Source organism: Corvus hawaiiensis, chromosome 5 (assembly GCF_020740725.1).
Source record: "Corvus hawaiiensis isolate bCorHaw1 chromosome 5, bCorHaw1.pri.cur, whole genome shotgun sequence".
NCBI lineage: Eukaryota > Metazoa > Chordata > Aves > Passeriformes > Corvidae > Corvus > Corvus hawaiiensis.
The window spans coordinates 71,261,139-71,285,802 of record NC_063217.1 but is presented as its reverse complement, the minus strand read 5'-3'; the positions used below and the strand labels follow the sequence as shown (position 1 = coordinate 71,285,802).

Sequence of the window (24,664 nt, the reverse complement as noted above, 5' to 3'; positions counted from 1 at the left end):
CTTCTAAGAAGACATCTCAGAGATGTCTTGCATTCTAAAAAATGGTTTATAGATTTTTAAGCTTTCCATACTTTAAAACAGGCCTCCATCCATACTCCATGTAAACAACCCATGCATATCATGCTTGCATATAAACTAGGAATTCTACTGAATTCTCAGGGAAACTAACAGAAAAGCAATTGTTCAAATTTACATTACATTTAACTTGAAAGTGCTTACTTCTGGTTTTTGCTAGGATGAATTTCCTCATATCATTACTTTTAAGAATGCAAATGATGTTTCTTTACTGCTGATCATCTTTATTTTTCTTTATAGCAATAAAACATTAAATATTCACACACCTACGATTTCTGAAACTTCTCTGCCTTTGGAATCTACATAAAAAACCTCAACCTCTACTCTTTTTAAAAGAACATCCTGTTTGTAAAACATAACCGGTTCCCAGGCCTCGAAAGCAGCATCCCTTTCCACAGGCCGATGGATGAGAACCATAACAACACACGATGCCCATGAGTTGCTTGGCTTCAGCAAAGACAACACCATGCACATCACACCAGCCTCTGGCCAGAGTCAACCAAACAGGCTCAACTCCTGTTCCTGGGCAACTTTGGAAATTAAAGGCTTGGGTGAAATTCTTCTCTTTTCATCTGCTGGGCTAAATCAGTGTTTTCACTGGCTCTGGCTGGCCGAATTTATTTATTGGTACATTTGTCTTTGCACTGCCGGGCAGCAATTGCAAATCTAATTATTGCTAAAGTGGCTCTTGGGGCTTATGCACAGGTGTTTTGCTTAATATTAAATCTAAATAAAAAACTCACTAGCAGGGACCTGTTCATAACAATTTGTGACATGAATGCTCTCAAGGAGAAAAGGCACAGCTTTCAGCCCCCTCTCCCCTCCAGTCCCTTGTTATTTAATTCTACAGGCAGTAGCACTGTGCAAATCAGCAATCATCATCACACCATTTCCAGGTAACAGTTTTCAGAGTTGCCAAGCAAGAGTGCTCAAGTGGGGCTTTCCCTCTCTAGCACTGCTGACAACAAAAACCCAACTGATTTGTGAAGCTTTATCTCAATGGGACAGCTTTGCTCATTTTCCTCAAGCCGTGTTCTCAGTAACATCTATATAGTCCCACAGATGCAATTGTCAAGAATAATAAATAATTCCATTCAAAAAGCCTGAGAAGGAATTGAACAAAAGCCAAAATGCTTAAAAAGCAATTTAAAATGTGTTTGCTACTCTATGAGGCACACCTTTTTTTCTAAAAATACATAAATACGCAAATACAACAGAAATTGCCCTTTTAGAAATAGTGTAGTGTTTCTAAGTAACACCACCAGCATAAAAGTCTTGTAGTCTTGAAACAAACAAATAAAAAGAAGTGCTGGAGTCTTCAGAGCTTGACTCCAAAATTGTGATGCAAAGAGCACAGCTGTGACCAATAAAAATATACTCTAGACAGTGTTAACACTCACTGTTCTTCATCCCATGCTTCCAGATTTATATTAAATCTCTGTGTAAGTTAGAGGGGTCTTAAACGAGTTATTAGCTCATTTATTAGCAGCTGTGCTTCTCTAGCTTTCATAGTAATTTATATTACCTGATTAGAAAGTTATGCTCAGAGAGTTTTTAAATTTTCAAGCTTTTGCTATTTCAGGGAAATACGAATGCAGAAGACAGGAGAAGAATAAAAATATGTAACAGTTTCTTCTGCTGACTTTAATGAGGTTTTTGCTTAAATTTTAGCTTCTTCAGAGTCCTGGCTGTCTTTACATATTTTTAATCAGTGATACTCCCCTTCTAGCCCCATTCCTGATTGCTTTGCCAGAGGAACAGGAATAACCCTCCAAAGAGCCTCCTGTTGCTGCCTTCTACAAGGTAATGAAAATAAATGCCCATAACAGGTTTTGCCACTTTTTCAGCCTAACAAGGAAGAAAAGCAAATTTCAAACAATTTGGCCAGTGATCAGCCATCTTCCACAGGTTTTTGTCTGATTCAATTACATTCATTCAACCAAAATCTAAGGTTTACAGGCCTTTTTCCATCATGAAACAGTTCTTTAGTCTTTCCCTTAAATAAAATAAACTTGACCAATAATTCGCAAAGGTGGCAATTTCATTTTTTAACCAGTGAACAGGCAGGAGAGACATCTACTTCAGTCTGCAGATGAATTTATTATCAAGAAAAGAAGGTGTCTATTCCTTCTTTCATGGAATGAGCTTCTCCTGAAATAAGTACCAACCCAAATCCTTTAGATATTTTTGTTCTAGAACAATATTTAAAATCAAAAATCAGGGAGAGGCGGGGGAGGAACTTTAACTGTACCATGTCATGACTTAGTTTGGATTCTCAATACACTCAGAATGTACAAAAAAAATTGAAATATCCGTTTTAGAAAGAGAAAAATGGAGAAACAAGATACTGAAAATGTACTGTAAATACCACTGGCACTTAAGCTGTCTATTTTTAGGGATGGCTGCAATTGATTTAGCTGGGTTTTTTTAATAATGAATCAACAAAACAATGAGTAAGGAATAAGAGTACAGATTAGAATAGCAGTTATAAGAGACAGTATGTTTTCCATGATGATAAAAGCTACAGAAATGCCTTATTTTAGCTCTTGTTGATTAATTATCAAGTAGGACATTATAATACTGTTAGAAAATTGCTACGTTTATCATAATTCTTTCAGTAGTGTCAGTCACATTTGTACTGTTATTGAACCATAGGTATTTCTGTTTCATTACTGCGGCTAGAAAAATGTATGTGGGCTAAAACTATAGTTAACTAGAGAGAAAACTGTGTTTCAGCATAGAAAATCATCTTACTAGTAATACTTTCTTCCTCAGATTTGTGTGCATAATACTGAGTTTCAACATCAAATGGAAAATACTTGGAGAAAATACAGTGATTAGCCTGAAAGCATAACTGGCAGTACAAACCCACTGAGAAGATCACAATTTTTTCCCAGAAAAATGTGCAAAGTCAACAAATTTGTGATTCTAGCCGGGGCAGGAGGTAATGGTCATTTGGGTTTTTTGAATGTTTAAAGAAGGTATAATCAAACTTGTTCTAAATCTTCTGGGGGAAACTGGAAATCAGTTCAATGTCCCATCTCAAAAAAAAAATGCACCCAGAAAAATGACTGCTGACAAGTCCAGGTGCTTATCTGAAATTACTCAATTGCCTCAGTTTGTAATGTTTGAGTAGAGGCTTCTTGACAGGTTCACATTCATGATTTCAGAGCCTTTCACTTCTGATCTAAGAGTATCTGGAAGAATAGTCTTTCACGATACTTCACTCTATCCACTTTGTCCAGCTCTGATAACAGCAGATTGGTAGACAGAGAAAGCAATTTTCTGCACATTATAAAACTTCAGAAGAAATTTAAACAAAATTTCACTCTAAAAATGAGTAGAAAATTCAAGTTGTGACTGGAGTGAGAGACTCATTTATAAAGTCAGCTAGCTTGGTTCTCAAGCTAGAGTCTCACACTCTTCCTGAACCATTTCCTTTGTAAAAGCCTCACCTTTTTAAGAAACAGATGTTAAATTAGCTTCTCTGAGTGCCAAAAAGGGGGATGTTAGTCAGTCTCTGTGAGGAACCATGAAAGAAAACCTGAAAGCATTCTACAGAGCACTGGGGGAGAAGAACATCTCATGTACTGCTTAGAGCCATGGCATTGCCAGGAGAATGAATGAACTTCACACAAGTCTAAGGAAACACAACTAGACAAGGTAAGTCAAAGGCATGAGAGTGAACATGGAAGGTGTCCTCACATGAGGAGATTCAACTCACCTTCTGACGTGATTTCATCAGGTCTTTAAAGATTAAGGTTTTACTTCAGGGCAACTGAGGGTGGTTTTGGCATCAAGAACTTTGAGCAACTTTACCACTGACCTGCAGAAGAAAGACAAAGTGAATCTTTTAATCATCAGCTTATCCCTGTCCCTGGATAGCTGACCTGCTCACCTACTCCAAACCATTTATATTTAATTATGGAGGACTCCTGGTCCAAACCAATTTAGGATTAAAAAACAAGCCAATGTGATGTAGTGTACTCCACATAAGCAATGCAGAAATATTCCTTACCTTTGGGCCAACTGCAGAGTGAAAGGCAGCCTGAATTTCCCATATTCCTCCCACTAAGCTCTGAAGCCCATATTCCTGTGGCTCTGCTTTTAAAATCCTGTTTCTTTGTACTTTTATGAATTTAGAATGCAGGTAGCTATCAAAATATGAAAAATATTTTCTTCTTTACCACATAAAGTAGATCAAAAGAGCAAAACATTAGCAACTCATTCAAGTATTTCAGTGAACAGCTCATCCAACAATGATTTTTATGCATTTTATAGCCTCCTATAAATTCTCAATATAAAATCTGATTGACAGTTCTTACAGAGACTTTAAAGAGGTCAGAGTTTTTACTGAAAAATTAGAAATATTGTTCAGCTCATATAAAAAGGTAACAAAAGAAAATCTCTAATAGCAAAAGCCTGAAGAACCAGACACTTTATCAATTAAATGGAAAGCACAGCCTAACAGATTCATTTATTCCAGGAAATAGTCATGTTGAGTTTATCTTACTGCCAGAAAGAACCTTTCAAAAGGTACTCACGTAACAAAAGAGTAAATGCAGCTTGCCAAATAATTAGGTAGGTACAGAGGAAATAGCCAGCATTTTTGGAAGTCATAAAAATTGAAAACCAGCAGTAGCCATTACACTTGATTTAAGGGAGCTTCAGCTCTCTGGGAACACACAGCCTTCATGCCTGAAGCAGACTTGCAAGCACACACCAGCACAGAGCAGCAGGATGCGAACTCCACCACAGCCTGGTTAGATTTTACTTCTCAAATAAGTTTTTAATAACTCACTGACTTCATTTCATTTTGATTTATGAGATGAATGAGAAAGGCCATTTGAGATGCATGGTTGCTGACATCACAAGCAACTCAGCAATTGTAGATTCTTCATTTGTAAGGAGATCAAACTGCCAAATGCAAGGAAGTGGAGAAAGCAGTAGATTGGGGGGGGGGGGGGGGGGGGGGGGGGGCGGAAATAAGGTGTATGTGTGACTACAGGAAGATCATTTGCTATCAACAGCTGATAAATTCTGCCACGTACATGCAGCATCACCCAGTCTCCTCATGCTCCTCTTCACCACCATTGCCTAACACATGGAAGTTGCACAGACGGTTAAAAAGATCCCCAGAGCTCATGGCCAAACCGTGAGCTTGGGAAGGATTCCTCCTCTGTGCCCTGGGGCATGACTAGCCGTACATAGTATTCTTGACATGTTTTTCTGCACCCTATTCTTAATGGTTTCAGAGCCTGACAGATTTCAGTCTTTCCAATCCTTGCTAACATGTCTGAGTATTTACCTGTTAAAAGTCCAAGAAAGCACCCTCTAATTTCCTTCAATTTAAGCCTGTTCATTGTTGCTTTACCAAGAGTAGCCAGGCAGAACAAGCCATTCCCTTCCACACTGCAACAGTCTGTAATTATGTGCAAAGGATGGATCCTCTAAATCCTCTCTTCTTCAAGCTGAAGAAGATCAATTTGATTAATCTTTGTCACAGGTCATGTTTTCACACTTTCAACAACTCTTTTCCTCTCTCTACACAGTCCTCAACTGGTGCACAGCTTGCTTGGATTTTGGTACCCAAATGCTCTAGGATTTGGTACCTGATCCTCTAGGACAAGCCCTAATAAAGCAGAACAACTCACTCATCTCCCATCCAGGCTAAGAATCTCAACCACATGCCCCAATAGCATTTTTCTTTTTACAGTGTTCCTGGAAACTATAATCTATTTCTGTACAAACTCTCCACAGCCAGCTCTTCCCATGCTAAGCACTGTGCTTGGAATTCGTAATGTTAATGAATTTTTATTCTTTTCAAACTCCACCTTCTGTTTGAAAAGATCATTTCAAACAAATCCTGAGCTTTTTATTCTCCCATATACTTGTGGCACCTAGTGTGCTCGGAGGATTTGAACAATATCATTTCCAGTTCCTTGTCCTAATCATTAATAAAAGTCGGACGTGTGATACCAAGAAACATATGGATTCAAATCCACTCCCCCATGCATAATCAGATAGCGAATTTGGAATGTAAATGAAAGCTTTGTTTTGTACATTATTACTCAACAGCACTGAGATTTTAGCTCCTCTAAAACGAAACCAACATTGAATTATGAGCATTTCTCTCTCTAACGTTTTATAATTTCAACTTTTGTGCTCTTTTCTATTCCATTTACTGAGCTGCTGCCTTATTGTATAACTCCCTACCTCAAAACGTGCATCACTGATACAATGCAGTTATAATAATAATTGTTGAAATATACAGATAGTTTGAGAAACTAGCTTCTCACTGACAATGAAGGCCGTTGTTTAAGAGTAAGAAAAGCAACTCACAAAGATGCTTCTCAGAGAAAATTTAGTTTTTATTTCACCTAAGAACAGTTAGTCAAGAATCTTTATATTCCTCTAATCCTCTCTCAAGGTTATCTCACAGATGTTCAGAAATTAATTGAAACTAACAGTGACAAAGTAGAGAAAGCTTTGGCTTCTCGAAGTGATTTTTAAGTGGCAGTTAACTCTCATAATCTCTGTGCACAGCCAGAAGCAGGTACAGGCATGGCCCAGAATAATTTAAGCACTCGCAGTACTCACAGAGACTGAGTTGCATCCAGCCTTGAGAATCCCGCAAAATAAATGAAAGAAGAGCAGGCTTCTCTCAGGCGCCTGAGGCAGAGGAGAGCGTTTCCTGGATGTTACAGCCTAGCTGCTCTCCTGCCAGTGGCACTGGACAAAAGGGCTGATACGGCTGTGTGAGCCCCACAGCACGTGGGAAGCCCACCCACAGAAGGTGGGGTCTCAGAGCACCACTTCTAGGTGCATTTAGGGCATTGATATCACCAAGGCAATGATAAAGGTCCTTCAGAAAACTCAAAATCAGATCAGATACATCCACAGTTTTATCTATCACCCCTCTGCTTCCGTGGTGAGGAGCAGCAGCTGTCTAAAGCACCATTTGGCAGCACTGTCCAGCAGTGGACAGGCAGCACAATTTCCCATCTGATTGGGAACAAGAAGTCAGCTGTAACACACAAATCAACCAACCAGACAGAAGCCTGCTGCCAGCCCTTTGTGGCCAAACAGGGAATCGCAAATCAGGCCAACGAGCTGCTGCTGCAGAAACACCTCAGGCAGCCCTAAGGCCAAGTGAAGTACGAGCCCAGCTGTCAGCTGTGCAAGAAGGGAGCCCACTCCACAAGTTCCTCAGGAGGAAAACCAAAGCAAGACTGTATGGTTAAGCCATTTTATTGGGAGAGGAAAAGGTGGGGTGCATGGGAAAATCGCAGTGGGAAAAATCACATTTCTACCACAGATGCCAAATGTGTACCGTAACAACCTGTAAGGTTAAACAGAGAAAACATCTGAAAGCTAAGTGCCAAAGCTCTGATCTCACTGCAAGATGTCTGAGGAACTGTGAAGCCCAAATAAAGGTGAGTCAGACTTAGAGTCTCAATTCTGCTAGATGCTCTGAGAATTGTACCCTAATGCAGGCTATACACTGTGTTAAACAAAGCTCTCAACACACTCCATCAAAGTGAACTTTGCAAAAGCTACCAAGGGGGCTGTCAGCCCATGATGAGGTTTGTAACAGCTTAAAACACAATAAGGGAGCTAACATTAAACATAGCACCAATTTCTTTTTTCTCAAAATGAAGAGATATGGTCATTTAAAGTAAGAGAGAGAGACAGACACAGATGTATGCAAATGTATGCAGACAGAAAAATAATTGGAGGTCAGAGACTTATTTGCCTAGATCCCACTCGAACTTGCAAAGTAGTGTAGTGCCAGACATGTGAGACACAAGGACAAGGAGAAAGGTCTCTGAAAGTGCCCAAAACAGCTGGAGGGACTGTGAAGCACAAAGTTGTGCTGACCAGAGTATGGTGTAATCAGGAAGGAGACTACCTGACTAAAAATTTATGTATTACCTGTATACCCAGAAAAACCCAGTAATGATGAAGGGAAGGAAATTATAACCTCCAGCTCACTATGTACTGCTGGGTTTCCTTCCTTTCTTCTCATAGACTGCAGACTAACAACTTCTTCAGTTCAAAAGACTTTTTGTCCCTAGATTTGAAGTGCACACAGATTAAGAAAAGCAACTAAATTCAACCATCATACCCTGGATATTTTTTTCCTCTAAATATGATTTGGCTGCTGGTCTGTACAATTGAGTCAGTGTCAGTAAATGTTATAGAGGCTGACTCACAGGGATCAGTCAGTCCCAAGCAGTTTCTGTTTGAAGAGAACATTTGGTAAAATCTCACCTTTTATTTGTGACCTTTTCCCAAACAAAATATAATCTTACAAATAATGCTGTTATTCAAATGCCTTTCCTTTATATCAAGACAAGAATCTCCAACTATTTAGAAGCTGTTTCAAATAGACATTTTCAAACCATTAAAATACACAAATAGGTTGCCTCTGATCTGTTGTTTTGGCTACTGAACACCTGTCCTTCATTTAACAAGGCTACACAACAAAGTATATTTGTTTCTCTGCCCTCCAAAATCAACTTTCACAGCCACTGCAACAGGAAAACTTCCTTGGGATGTGGCCAAAACAAGCAAAAAAAAAGCAAATTGTTTGTAAAACCAGTTCTGTAATCCTGGCTTACTTTCATTTGAGCTGTGCAGTCACTGACAGACTGCTAATAACAACTAAAAGGTCTAAATCAGGGCCCATTTTTTCATAACTGTCAGCACATTTGCCTGCTGTTACTTCTCTCCTAATAAGTTTTTCTGCCCCATGTTTATCCCCCTAAACCATATGTCATGATCAGAAACAAGACTGTACAACTCCAGGGTAAGCAAATGTAAAAGACTTTGAGTCAATACAGAAGCCAAAGTTTTTGATGGCTGACAAGTCAGGAACCCCCAGAAGTCCAAGCTCAGCTTTACAACTGCTTTTTATATTTTCCAGGCTGTACTACATCTAAGTGGATTTCCCTTGCTCCTTTGGGCACACTGAGCACAGAACACTGATCACTTACAGTTTCATTCAACCATCTCTCATTTGCATAACTTGCATTTTTATTAATCATACAGATTTTGGTTTTTCTCCATCTGGAGAGACAGCAGATTTGGCAAGTCACCAGCAAACTGGCAGTGGCTTTCCTGGGGCCGTGACCAGAGCTGTAGAGGCCCCCTTAATGAAGGAAACAGTGACAAAACCCAAGCACGTGCTGGTCAGCTGGAAGCAGTAGCCAGACTGACCCTGTTCTCAGCCATGTGCCACCATTAAACACCTTCCCCATACCCAAGGTTCCTTTGTACTGTTCTGAGTCCCTGACACTTTGAAAGAAACTGTCATGGGTTAGCAAGCATAGTCCCGGAAACGATGTTCTTGCAAAGGGGTGCTTACAGCTTCCTCTGTGACCTGACAGAACCCATCAGCTAACCAGTTTGAATATGGACAATTCTTTAGCAAAGCTCAGTGCAAATCTTTGCTCCTCACAGTCAAACACCCTACTCTTTTTTGGACCAGTTGACCCACTTATCATTAGAATGAAGTTTTGAAGTGACATGCCACATCTCACACCAAAAATGCAGTTTGATTCCCAAGCAACTTGATCCAACCACCTTCACTTTAGATGCTCTGGTTTAATTACAAGAGACACTTTTCCAAGAGACAGTAAAAGTGAAGCTAAAGAATGAAAATACTTGATTTTTTTCCTTCCTTATGAACTTTCACACATAATTACAAAAAAACAAAGTGCAGAATTTGGCTGATGCTGTATCTTAGGAAACAGATCCCAGGCCAACGTCACAGTTCTACTAACTATAACAGGTTCATAAAGAGTTCTTGGAAAGCAACAGCAATATTGCAGTCTGTCTTAGGGTAGAAAGGTCTCTGAGCTGGCTTCAGCCTGGTAACCAGAAGCAGATTCACTGCAGCAATAATACAGCCAAACAGATTAACCTGCATTGAGCTCTGTGCTGGCAGAACCACACTGCCTGCTCATGTGAAGGGGCTCCAGCACCTGCTGAGGTGCCAGCAAGCTGCTACAGTAGCTACCCAAATTTTTGTCTGGTTTTCTGGCTCATTATGAAAGGAAGACCATCTATTTTAATTATAATTTCAAAATTCTTATGCACACACTTGAACTTGGGATAGGGGCAGTTTTAATTTGTTTCAGGGTTGATTCATCTAACACTGATCATAACAGAAGACAGTTGATGCTTGAAGAAGAATAACCTAGGTATCCATCATCTGAAATGTTTCCTCTGAAGCATCTTATTTTGCATTATTCTTCCTCCTTTCCCTTCTTCTCCCTCCATGTAATGACAGTCCTCAGTGTAATCACTCAACAGTGTTATCAGCTCACGATGCTTTACCTTTTAAGTGGTAAAATGGAGCTTCACTCCTTTCACACTCAGCACACTTTTTCTGGAGTTACTTCTTTCTCCCACAACCAGAAAACTGTTTGGAATGAGAAAGGCTGATTACAGTATTTCTGAAGGAAAAAAAACCTGGTTATTATGTTTGTCTGAAGATCTGTTTCCCTCAATATTCCAGTCTGACTTTTCAGACCACAGATGTTTGAAACCTTCACAAACCCCACTGACGTTGCTCATTGCTAATTGAATTTCATGATTTCTAATGTGCACTGTTTTTTTCAGCCATTTATTCTGCCAACCTAGATTCCATATTGGGTGATAACTCCAAGCCATAAAAGTCTTACCTGTCTCCACTTGGCATACCTTCTGTCATTCCTATCGTCACTTCCTCCATAATCCTGCTTCTCCTAGTTATGCTACCTGCCCACAGTCCTTCTGGTTATCTGACTTGTTATCTATAAAGACAAATGCCAATTTTCGTGTCAAACTAAGCCGGGAGCCCACATTTACCCTGGGGCTTTACTTGCTGCTCCTACCCTTCTCCACCCCATTCACCAAAGCTGCTAACACTGTCAGTAGCCATATAAAAAACTATTTTTCTTTAGCTAAAGTATAAAAGGAAGAAATCTCTTGGGATCCAATTTGTCTCTTGCTGGTGCAGACTGTGGACCTCTGGAGGAATCTGAACTGCACCAGGTATTTACTACCTCAGCATCCTCTACAAAATTGTTGCCTTAACTGCACATCTCTTCAGGACAGATGCAAAGCTTATCAGCTTTAGTTCTGCTGTTGCCCTGAGCCATATCAGCTCCAGCAAGAGATGTGCAGGGCAGGCAAAGTGTGATATCCAGCAGTGCCCTGAGTTTCAGCATGCTCAGTTGTCAGGGTAAGTAAAGCTGTTTCACACCAGCACTGAGATGCTGCACGTGAAAATGGGACGTACAGGAAACAGTCTGTGCCTGCTGTCGGTCTGGGCGGAGCAGGTACAATCTCCAGGGTAGAAATAAAGGAATCAGTGGGAAATAGCTGCATTTTATGGGCCGGCCCACATGGCACAACAGGAAACATTAAGACTGTACCAACTAAACTAAGCCCAGGAAAGGGAGATACACGTATTTGTATCATGACAAATCTTACCCTGTAACTTGATTCAGCCATCATTGATTTATCTTGTTCTGACCATAGCAAACCAAGACCTAATTTATTATCAAATTAATCTGAAAGAAAACTTTACAGCCTTGTAGCATGTAGTACTTTCCTGTACTTGAAAGCCTCAGCACTCTTTTCAGTCATTGATTTTATTTCCCCAGATATTTTTCTTGTTAGACATGCATATTTTATTGCACACTCTCTGAAATTCCAGGAACAAAATTCTCCATGGACTTAGTAGACTTTTCCCTTCATGTGCTCACAATAGCATTTCACTGTATTAATAAAAATAGGCTCCCAAAATGGTGTCTCTGCTTAAAAGCACATTAGTCTCCCAAATTCCATGTCATAAGGAGTAGCACGCGCAGAACCTCACAGGTTAAGGGTAATGGCCATGCAGCTTTGTATTATATTTCTCAGTAAAGGAAGCAAATTCTGTGATTTTGGGATGTTATGCAAGTTTTAATTGTAAAATGTTGTGAATGACAAGTTCTTGTAATTGAAAACACTATAGCAGAACAGTGGTAGACTGGCTATCTACTAAATTTAAAGTGAATTTTTGCATGCAATTAAATGAAAAATTGTTTTTCAGTGATTTATCAATATTTATCCACTCAATTTTTGTGTTTCTCTGAGCAGGTTTTTTTCCTACTTTAATATGCAACATGTGATTAAATTTTACAGATATAAGTCATTTTCCATCCATCCAATAACTGAAGAAAACTAATCCAATGTAAAGCATAGAAAGTGAACTAGAAAACATTTTTCATCTTACCTGTATTTTACATACTGCAACTCAAGTTAATTAAAATTCATTATAGAGTAAGAATGAAGCAGATAAACTGGCCTTGATCTTTGTGCAAGACATGTAGAAGCCTTTCAACGACAGCAATTCTTATTACATTTTCTAGCAAAAAGGAAAGCAAGAAAGGTTTTAAAGAGTAACTAAGAGCAACTAAGTGTTCCCTTGGTGCTTGGGTTTTATCAATGGGAACAATCTACAGCTGCTGTTCCACAGCCCCCACTGTCAAATGCAGTCTGCTGGTAGAGCTGGGGCCCCTATGTGTAAAAGCTAACACTGAATCAAGCAGCTTTATTTAAAAAATTTAATGAAATTTATTCTGTTGAGAAATATTCTGAAAACAATCTTTTTGAAAACTTACAAGTTGCCAGAAGCAGGGCTCTTGAGAGTCTGAAGTCCAAACAAAATACAAATTAAAAGTAATTTCTGAAAGATGGTTCCTTATCTATATTTCAAAATCTGACCCAGAATAGAGCTTTACGCAGCAGACAATCCTACTGCTGACTGCTTCTAGACTCCTCTGTTCTCAGGGACATACAATCTATATTACTGCTTGTAGAAATCATTCTAAGAGCATCGGAAAATGCATCAATTATTCATAACAAACTTTCATGAATAAGCCAGAAAACCATTTTTTAAAAGTTTATGACATTAATGTATGTTCTGTAGCTGACCTGATGTGATAAAAATAATGAAAAATAAATCAGTCACGACGCAGAGATTACCCAGCTCAGGTTTAAAGTGCTTTAAATTCTTCAATGCCATTTGAGAATAGCATCAAATAGATTACAGAGCAATGTATAAACTAGAATTAATTTCACTGAAATTTATCCAAAATTGGCATAAGGATGATCAGATTCTCTAAGTTTGTAAGAAAAAGTGCAACTACTGATGCTGTATGTAACTGTGTGGGGCAACATCAAAATGAACCCTACAAACAGAATGACTGGCTGCTCACAGAAATGCAGCCACCAAAAGCAGTTTTCAAGGAGTAAATGGCACACTCCATTCCATTATTCCAGGTTGTTTCAGCCCTCATTACAGTCATGGAAAATCGGCCCATAACCACTAAGGGAGCAAAGAACTACGTGAGGATTTTGAGAATTCATTCCTCGAGTTTAAGTTTTTTAAAAAAAATTTAATAAACCAAGAAAAACCAACCCCAAACCCCCCTAACATAATCCACCACAAAATGTATGCCTTATTTCTGAATATTGTTGTCAGAACAATTATTTTAGTCTTTTACTAGCATGTGATTGGCAGCTGATACAGCTTTGTCCTTTTTAACAACCATTTCAGACATTTTTTTCTCAGAGAAAACAGAAGTGCAGATAATCACCACTTACCACATTTTCATCTATTTTTCCTTCATATGCTGAACAATCATATGTTTGAAATGTTAGGGAATTACAGAAATTCATTACTAGCCAAAAAGTGCTAGTACTGTATTTAAACTATCTTAATTCTTTATATCACAGAGAGATTCTAATCAATTGCTATAAAAGGAGCTGAATTTGTCTCTGTGACTGGGTTCAATTCAGGTTTATCTTTTGTACTTCTTGTGACTCATCCTGATGTTGCCATACAGAAAAACCACACGGGAATGTGAAATTAACACAGCCCGAGGAGCGAGAGTTTGCGCAGTCACAGCCCCTCTGAGAGAATTAGGAGATCGACCCCAGGTTAATTTCAGTAATGCTTTTCCAGTAAGTCAGGTAGGAAGTCTGGGTAAAATGCATGAAGTTCCTGAAAACTTTCCTTATGAACTTCACCTAAACGATCTACTTAGAGAAACGTCCTAGTTACCATTTTTCTAGTTATGCATTCATCCTATTAAGGGGGCTTGGGGGCAATTTTCTTGGTTCTCTTTGCCAAGAGAGCCACATTCGGGGTTTGGTGGAGGTTTTTTTTACTGTTGGGATTACTTTTAGAGACAGCTTCAATACTTGCTTATTCACAAATAATTTCTTACTGTAATCTGGGCCTACTTTGGGCTCTGAGAAGAGCTGTGTACTGTTGAGAAACCAGAGACACTTGTCTTTAAAACTCAAACCTTTTTTTTTGAGGCCTAGCAGGGCTAAGTGATTTTTTTTTTTTTTAATTTGTAAGCGTAGAAGAAAACACTGCTGTAGAAATAAGATAAGCTTATCTTGAATCTCAGAAACCCAAGAAACTGAAGTTTGTGACGAGAGGGAAGAAGTATTTCTTTGACATGATTTAGCTGATGAGTGAGCTCCAGTTGCCCCTTGAGTATTATGATGCAACCAGACTGGCCTTTCCTGCAACACCATCCTTTCTGCAAAGAATGTGGCTGAGAAGCCAGATAATATTTCTGAAAACAGGAATTCCAGGGAATCAGCTCTATCTGGCGAGCAAGAGATAAAACCATGCATTCAATTTCATCTTAAGAAAAACTGTTATCTGCTTCAATGGCTAAAATTGTAATTTGAAAGCTTACTGATAATACAGATATCTTTCACATTTACTGGGGACAGCATTTTCTGTTCCCCCCTTAATGCATAAAGGAAATACTATCTCCCATCTCAGCAACAAGCCATGCACCTATTTTCCATGACATACATATTTTTCTTCAGCATCTTATAAATCTCTGGCAAGATTAGCAAATGCTGGAAGACAGTGCATTCCAAAACTCTTAGAAATGAAAGGCAATTTGATTTTCAGTGTTCTTTTAGAGCTGGCACTCTGCAGTCTTGGTCATCCATACTGAAAAAAATGAATCCAAGCTAAAATGGTGATCAGGGGTGGAAAGCAGAGCAGCCACCTCACCAAAAGGAGAGTTAAAGACTGCCCTTGTGCAGTCAGCCTGGTAAATTAGGGAGTGGGAGGCAGGACACGACTACTTCCCACAAATACGTAAAACCCTGTGAGGAGTAAGTGCTCCTCAAGATGAAAGGCAGTTCCCAAGAAATGGGAATCCAGTGGCTGATTTTAAACTGAAAATTAGGAGGATCAGTAGAGCAATAATGTCCTGGGACAGTCAGGAGAAAAGGATAGGGAGACAGTAAGCCACTTCTAAGATGGAATAAATACATTTACAAAGAGGATTGTAGGATGTGGTGGGTATGACAGTAAGGACCAGGACTTGGTCATCCAGGACATCCTTTTTAATCCCATTATCTTGAATATAGACATAAACCAAGGAAAAAATGTTTTTCCCTCCTGTTTAGATCAGATACAAATTTAAAAATACACAATAGGTGCTACTATAGTGCAAACTCCAGGTGTGGGAGAGCTGCATTTCTGTAGCAGGCTACAAAGCAATGAGTGATTTGGCAAAAAAAGACAAAACCATCTTAATAATAACATTTCACTTTCAATATTTCAATGAGTGAAGAAATACCTCACAGAAATACCAATTAGCTGCATCAGAACAACAAGCAACTTATTCCTATTGATATCTATGTGACACTCAGTCTCAATTCATGTTTCATGAGTTCCTCTGCCTCTTCTGCTGTGCTGTGTTTTAGCAATAATTAGCTTTTTAAGTGTCAGGCAGGAAACTACAAAGCCATACTATCATAATGAGAGACAATTTTAGCTCCCTTGACTGGAATTGCAGATGCCAGCCCTGACAGCAGCCAGTTCCACTGCTCCCACAGTGAAAGTCTGGGAGCAGGATAGCAAATTCCCAGTGTTACAGCACAAGAAAATCTCATTGGTGGCATTCAAATGTGTGGAATTTCTATCAGCTATGCACAGGAGAAGACAATGGACATATTTATTAGCCTTCCTGGACAAAAAGCAACTCTTAATGCTATATTTTCTAGTTTAATTCTCTTTGCTTGAAGATATATATTTCCATATGTAATGAATTTTTCAACAGAAAGTTGAAGTGAGACGAGGCCAACTTTACTTGAAGAGTACTGGAAGCTACTTTCAGTTTTAAAGTGCAGACAAAACCTGCAGTTTTTATGCACTTACACTCCTCTGAGGGAGTGCCAGCCCCTGTTTAGATCCAACCCTTTCGCCAGCCACAAGCTGAGCCGGAGCATATCCATGGCAACTACTTAAGCACACTTGTTGTCTCACACAGGGACAGTAACACTATACTCCCGTCATAAGGCTAGTTTACTTCTAGTCTCCTCTTTCAACAGGGTCCTGGAATATCGGAACTCCTACAGAATTCAAGGCTTTTTTGAGCTTTGACAAGATCAATTGCTGGATATTGACTTCAAACTCTGCACAACACAACACTGTGATCTCATAAAAGTGTCTGTGGTTTACTATTAAAAACAAAACAAAACTATACAAACCTCATGAAAAGTAGCAGAAATGTGTCCTGTATCTGCCGGTGTTTTATAGTAACAGACAGTTTGGCTGGAAATCAATTCCTTGAAATGTGCTGCATCTGAGCTATTACTTCTGCATCTCTTACATAACTTGAAATTGAGATTTTGTTTTATCTTCTTGCAAATGTTCAAACGTGTCAGGAGAACAAGATTTGATTGCACTGAAATTTGTAGTTCATCTCACTTTATGTCTTCACGCTGTCATTTTGCCTTGCTCTTCCCTCTCTCTCTCTCTGAAGCAGCACTGGCTTTTCGTGATGCTGGAAACCTTGTTTGCATTCACTCCTTATATAATGTTTCTATCATTCAACATTAAATTTTAGACAGCAAGAACCAGGTGACCAGACCTGACTAGAGCTAATTTAACAGATGCATCACTTCATCCTGAGAGATCAGATGAAATTACATATATAAAGCATGTTTCAGCATCCACTCCTTAGTTCTTTGGAAAGATGAATCTCTTATTCCTTACAAACTTAGAAGTGAAATGACAAAGCCTGTTAATTTTCACAGTTGCCATTAGCTAATAAATACAAGGCTTGCCAGTAAACAGTAGCTGGGAGATGCTCACAGTTACCACAGGTTACTAAATTAGTAACAGCACCCTAGAACAATTTCTAATCGGAATTACACATGAACTTTCTTACTGGAAGCTAGACAAAAACTTTCTGAATGCTCACAGCAGAGCAGGCAAAGTTTGTGTTGAGTCCTTAGGAATCAATTTTAGCCCAAACAATTACAAACAACATACAAACAATTGCACTTGTCTCTCCGAAGCCTGCAAATTCATTTCTCTCTTTTCATATATTCCTGCCACTTGATCCCAAAGCTTAGAAAGAGCAGTAGGTTGGCATTAATCTGCACATTGAAAATCTTTATGCACCCATGTCAGAGGCACTGGATTAAGCCAGAAGAGCCAATTCCCTCCTCTGCAGCCCTCACAGGACTCACTTAGATGGACATGGAGAATGCCATTACTGAGATCACAAGCCCATGCCTTACATTGGAAGGAGGCTTGTGGCTCACGTCTGATGGGGCTGCACTGGGCCACCTCAAGGAAGCAAGGCATTGTACTGAACTGGGCAGGAAGGAACAGCTCAGAAGTTCTGGTGTTGCTCTCTCCTCCATCTACACACCCTCAAAGCCCTGTGAATGCAAGCCCACAGAAAATAATGACCAGCTCCTCTTTGTTGTGACATGAGGGATGACTCGCCCACAAGTTACCCTGCTGCACGGAGCAACGAGGTTTTTCTGTTATTTCACTGCTTCTGCTGGAAATACCAGCCTACGCTAACAAAAATGATTTTTAAGGAGAGGTATCATTTTTATTTGAACCACCAGGAGACAAATAATGATATGGAATAAAATCTTGGGAACCAAATAGCCCCTGTTTCACAGCCTCTGACAACACTCTCACATTTATCTCCAGGTTTAGCCATAACCCTGCAGCCCACTTGTACTGTGGTAATTTTGCTTTCCAGAATCCGGCCTCCTCAGAGCCAGCAAGCCTTTAAACACACAGCTGTGATCCTGTTAGCTCCCAAATCCTGTAGCACCAAACTGTACCCCTGTGCCTTGTCTGCTGCCTGACTCCTGTCTGGTCAGGCACCAGCCACTGACCCCTCTTCCCTACCAGCAGCAGCCTCCCTCCTCACACTCCAGTGCTTCCAAATCTCCAGCCTTCACCCCTCAAACACTAACTCCCACTTTTGGCAACACTGGGACTGGGGCTGCTGAACCCCCAGACAAACAAAACATGAGCTCTGTGCCAGCCAAGTGCACATCTTCTGAAAAGTGGCATCTGCCACATAAGTGAATTGCTCAGTGCCCTTACAGCTCAGAGTTAATTACACAAAATGTAAATTGAGACTAAACCAGCCGCCCACAGGGCATAACTGGGAAATAAAGATATTAAAATCGGGTTCCTGAACATGTTAATGACAGAACTATGCCAGAGAAGAGAAAGAGAGAGCTGGGGACTGAAAAAGTGTAATTAGCAAATGAAAAACTGCCATGCCAATTCATGAGTGGGACCAGCAGCATTTCCAAGCAGCTGGTCCTGAGGTGCAGTTATGAAGAGCAGGCAGAGGTACCAGGAACACAGACTAACAGATCACACATACAGAAGGGACAGATTCTAGAAATCTTACAGATTACCAGAGAAACTAGTTCTGAAAATGGTCATATTGACCTCAGTCATTAACTATCCAGTTAAATACTAATAAGGAACTTGTAATTGATTATTTATTAATCATTAATTATTAGATAATTATTAATTAATAATCAATATTGGAGCTCTGGTTATAAAAGCCATTGCAGTCCACCCCGTTAAATTCTGCTGTAATACTTCCATGGCACTGAAGACAAAGGTTAAACATGCTATAAAGAAAAAGAACCACATACCTGAAAGCATTTAGGTGGTAAACATAAGATGGATTTTTATATTCCTTGCATGTCACCTATTTATGCAAAAATTATACAGCCCACTACACATGTATTGGGCATCATTCTGCTGCCTCTTTTTGAAAATATAAACAATTGCACAATGCGAAATGATGGAGAATTAGTAGGTCAGATTCTCCAGCCCTTCTGTTTGGCTACAGCTTTTCCAAATAAAATGTTCTACTTGGAATAAGATATTCTATTCAGAATAGAACAATGAGGGGGAAAAAAACCCTCTATAAATAAAATAATCAAGATTTGAAAGAGCAAGAAATAAAGACTTGTGCATACAGAGAAAAAGTGACAATGGAAGAGGAGGCCCTGTTCTGCCAGGAGGGAACTTTGCCATCCCTCAGCATTATTCACCCAATAATGGCTTTCACTGCTGCTCCTTGCCAGAGCACCTGCTAACCTGTATTTGGCTATGAGCAAATGGCAGCCTTGGGAAGGGTATTTTACCATGCCCTTCATGTAGAGGTTTCCAAATTAATTTCAATTAAAATGTAATCGAGAAGATCCATATTATCCCCTTTAAAAAGATACACTAGCAACACTAAGCTTTACAATTGGTAACTACAGTATTCCAAGAGTCTTAATTGAAAGGCTAAATAAATACTTGAGCTGTTCAAAAAGATGGATCTCCTGCCATATGGGAAATTCTAATAGTGATATTTTTTTTTTGTTCTGAATGAAAATGTCAACAACAGCCAAACAAACAAACAAAAACCCCATCTCAAAAGAAACGCCTCAACCTTTTTTCAGAAGTACTGAACTATTATTTCAATTCAGAACTGTAAGTGGCTTTCATTTTACTAGTGAGGAAAATTGCTGTATAGAAATGGGTACAAAGGCAATGAAAATTATTTAAGATTACATAGAAGAGGAACAAAACAGAAAAGGGCTATTTTAACATAATTTAGATGGAACCAGATTATATTAAACTACTTTGAAGAGTGACAGATTCCACAAAATATTTTACAACAGAAAGAGTTAGCATAGAATCTGTTCCACTGATTTATTTTTCCATCATGTTTCACTACAAGTGCAGGACAAAACCAACGGAAGATGAGACAGAAGTATGGCAATTAAATTCAGAGGAAAGAGTACAAGCATCAAAGTCACAATCACAGAGTTAAAATGTCTTGTTCCTGCATTCACCTTCAACAGAAACTTTTCCTTGAGGTTTATCTACCTTACCTGGCAGCACCAGCACAGTGGAAGGAATAGCATGTTATCAACATGAACAGAGAGTTGGCTTTTGTCTAATGAGTTTGTTAATAGAACTATGAAGTTAATGGGTTCATTTATATGTTAATGAGGGCTTTGATTAGGCTGGAAGGTTATCGAGTTTATTATAATGTAAGTTGATGTTGAATGATGGTCGTTGTTATTTAGGGATGGGACTTACGTATTAAGGGTTGATCACGGAAGTTTCTGGATTTTGCTAACAGGGAGGGGTACGGGTGTCAATCACAGTTAGCATAAGGGGAGACAGCGGGAAAACCCCATTGGACCATTACGAGCCAAGCGAAAGAACCCTGGATACAGACGAGCCAACCAGAATAGCCTAAGAGGGTGGAGTCAAGGGAGGAGCTATACTCAGCTCCGGGGTATAAAACGTATCTCCCCAATTTTGTGGCGTGCCTCTGGCCGTGCCTGACCTGTGGGTAGGTACTCAGCGCTGCTCCTTTGCCTTGTAGTTTGGCAGATCGCCATTTTTGGTCTCTAATTGTCCATAGTTACTTTGATTAATAAATTTTCCTGTTTAAAATTTAATTGGCAAGTTGTTTACATCAGCACACATTTTGTCCTAGTTCTCTACTTCTCTGTACTGTGTGTAATTATCTGTAAGTGTATGACTACAAACCATAAAGAACTGAAATATTTTACAGCCACACTGCACAAGTGTAAATCAGTACATGAAGTACAGAGGGATGACTAACTGGGCACTGAGTGATTGGCAAGGTACAAAACACAAGACCTGTGTTTTTTGGTAATTTCAGCTCTGAGCTGCCCAGCATTTGGCTTCATGGTTCCCCAGTTCTCAGCAGGGCACTTGGGGTGTGCCCTCACCATCCCTGCTTCTGCCACCTGGAAAGCTTAACTCTTGTTCCTCTAAGAGATGTGGCACATCCAAGTCTTCAATGATTGAAAAAAGCTAAGAAAATTCATAAACTGCGGAGTCTGGAGCAGATCCTGCTGTGTATCAATCGCGTCACAGCAGATGGTGAGCAATTCCCACCCTGGAACTTGAGCAGTCCTAGTGTGAGCAACAGAAGCTTTAAGTGAACGTGTATGTGATACTTTATTTAACTGAGCTCATTGCTAATGAAGGAACATTTAGGAAATGAGCTAATTTATATGTTTATTAGGGCACTGAGCAGAGCAAAAAGCCTTGGGATTAATCCAGCAACCCACAAGTTTATGTGAAAGAAGAAAACAAAACCTTAACAGCTGTTTTGGAAACAGGGTAAATCTAACCCCATGCCTCCCCTCCATGAATGGTCACTAGCTGCCTTTCTTTAGTCAGACAGTATATGTAGGCTTGCTTTCCTCCCCTGCCTCTTGTTTGAAAGCTCAGGAAAGGGAGCCACCTCTCACTTGCAGGGAAAGCAGATCTGTCCCTGTCTTGCTGTAAAACCAGGCTGCTCTGAAGTACCTTGTTTTCCCCACAAACCCCAAATATCCTCTGCCACTTACGCTGTCATCCTAACTCAGCAGGCAGCAGTGAACACAACCTGATACGTCTTTGAGGGATTTTAGCTACTGTGAAAGAAAACATCCAATTTGTTATTTTTCACATAAATGATGCATTACTTACGTAAATATTTCAACTACCCACACTCCTAAAACTCCCCCTGCTTCTTCCAGAGCTCACCATTCTAACTCCAAATACTGGTGTTTACGTTTTCCTTACTTTAAATTCTCTCCCTATTCTCAGCAAGTACCATGTCTTGCTTCCCCTACAAGCACTCTCAGGCAGAATCGTTAATGCCCCATGACAACATCCCAAGCCAGACGAAGCCCTGTGACATTTGGGTTTTGTACACAGCCTAATACACAACACCACTTTGGCTTTTTGGAAGGATGAAACCATTTTCAAACTCATTGTGACTAATAAAATCCTGTGGAGCAGACTGAATCATTTGGGATATGCTCATCAGGAAGCCCCTCTCCTCCCCATGCTGTATTTGGCACATCAGCAGATGAGGGCTAAACCTGCAGAGATGAATGGGTGTCACGGAGATGTTTTGCATTCCATATTCAGGCTTTCTGTACACAGGAGATTCCCCTAAAGTCTGAACTGAATGCAGCAGGTGTCCCACTTCCCTTTCCCATCCCAGGTTTGGCTTTAGCAGCTGTCCATAACATTTAAGGCTGGGTCTGTTGCCAATCTCACTGTAAGACTGACTGAGGGAAATGCAGTTCATCTCGCTTTCAGAAAACTCTATCACCTGCCTGAAGGGGACACAAAAAGTGCTGGGACTTACCCAAACTCACCCTCAGCAAGAGATTCTCTCTAATGGCAAAGCTGTGTGGCAGAGCTCCAGGTCAGTCTCCAGCCTGGAAGGAAATATATGCAGAAAGCACCTCATCACCTCATTTGCAAACAAGGCTCCCGGGGCATCCTTTGGGGGCTGGGAAAACCCTTCACACAAACAACCCTGGTTAATCCATTATCAGAATATCACAGCAATACTAAAGAAGGGGTTTCTATGGTTTCCAGAGGAACATTTTAATTATCTTGGGCTTGTACCTTTTAATTCATTTTAGGCAATTACTGTAAGATTGCAGCCCACTTCAGATTAGGTCCATGTGCCAAATCACAGCAAGTGCTGTTTATAGCAACCTCAAGCCAGTGAGAGCCAGCAGTCCATGACCACCTGCGTTCCTCCTCTGCTCTTCCTCTCCCAGTATTTACAGCCAGCAGTGGCAAAGAGGACAGTTGCTCTGGGAAATGTACACTGAAACCAAATGCAAGTCAAAGCCAAGGGAGCTGTTCTATGTGAGCCTGATAAGCAGAAATCACTGCCTGGTGTGGGCTCCGTGCCACAGGATGATGCCCAAGGCACAATTTTGCTCCAGTCAGATCTACCCCTTCCTTCTGTGGCTCATACAAATCACAAACCAAGCTTAACTACTACAAACTAATGAGCCCTTTCCTTTGCTGCAACCAAATCCTCCTAATCTGCTCTGGTGAGACTCACCTGCAGTGCTGCATCTAGCTCTAGGGTCCCCAGCACAGGAAGGGCTTTGACCTGTTGGAGCCAGTCAGCAAGATGATTAGAGGGGTAGAACAGCTCTCCTATCGGGATAGGGAAAGAGAACTGGGATTGTTCTTGGAGATGAGAAGGCTTTGGGGTGACCTAATGGTGGCCTTCCAGTACCTGAAGGGAGCCTACCAGAAGATGGAGAGGGACTTCTTACAAGGGCCTGTAGTGACAGGACAAGGGGGAATGGCTTCAGACTGGCAGAGTAGGTTTAGATTAGATATTAGGAAGAACTTGTTCCCTGTGAGGTTGGTGAGGGCCTGGCACAGGTTGCCTAGAGATGCCCCATCCCTGGCAGTGTTGAAGGCAAGGTTGGATGGATCTCTGAGCAACCTGGTCTAGTGGAAGGTGTCCCTGCTCATGGCAGGGCTTGGAACAAGATGATCTTTAAAGTCCCTTCCAGGCCATTCTGTGATTCTATGATTTAAATGTATCAAAGGTGATACAAAAGAAAAACCAGAAGAAACAAGGGAGAGGGATGGGCTTTGGGGGCAGGAACACCAAATGTATGCCTAGAACAGCTCTTTGAAAATGAAACCCAAATTTTCCTTTTAAGTTTTCAAGCTAGTACACCCAGTATTAAATTAAACACAGGACTTGAATTAAGAACACACCTTGAGATTCATCCAGCAAATAATTCAAGTCCAAGTGTTCCCCCTCAAGGATAGAATATCCCAGGCTAAGTGAAATTATATAAACAGTTTTCTACAAAACAAAACAAGTATAACGTAATCAACAAACTGCTGTAAGATACAAAGGGAGGTAGGTTCACAGATTGCTGGGATCTTCCCAAGAGGGGCTAGAAAGGAAAAGGACAAGTATATAACATTCTAATGACTGCTCAAATCACATTACTGCAGCACTGGGGAAGCATTCCAGCTTCCAGAACTGAAACAGTGGGGCTGTTTACATTCCTGCACCAGGTACAGGCTTTGTGCTTACAGTTCCAACAAAGGAAAATATAACTTCTGTGAAATAATGTTTGAGAGGAAAGTACTGGAAATGCAAGTAGAAGGAAAGTTCTAGAACAGATGAACGGAAAAAGGTTAATTTTTGGTGCATTCTTAGTATGCCATCAATGAGCTTCCCATAAATATGGCCCATAAAGGAAGATATCCTGAATGCTATAATGAGGTCACTGCCCTAAAACTACCATTAGAGAGTTGTAAATGTCATATCACTAAATAATCCTTCAATATGCTGATAATAAAATACTTGTTTTGAAGGGCTGTCACTTCACTCCAGAGCAACATTGCTGAGGTTCAAGT

At 40.1% G+C, this 24,664-nt stretch overlaps 1 long non-coding RNA gene across 1 annotated transcript in view; it reads right to left on the bottom strand.

Annotated features, from left to right (window-relative positions):
- Positions 1-22,687, bottom strand: part of LOC125325626 — a 40,062-nt gene extending 17,375 nt beyond the window's left edge. Inside the window, exons 1-2 of the long non-coding RNA XR_007203445.1 lie at positions 22,617-22,687; positions 3,800-3,901 (exon numbers count right to left, since the gene is read on the bottom strand). This is a non-coding gene — a long non-coding RNA (uncharacterized LOC125325626). The remainder of the gene's footprint in view (positions 1-3,799; positions 3,902-22,616) is intronic.
- Between the last annotated feature and the right edge of the window lie 1,977 nt (positions 22,688-24,664).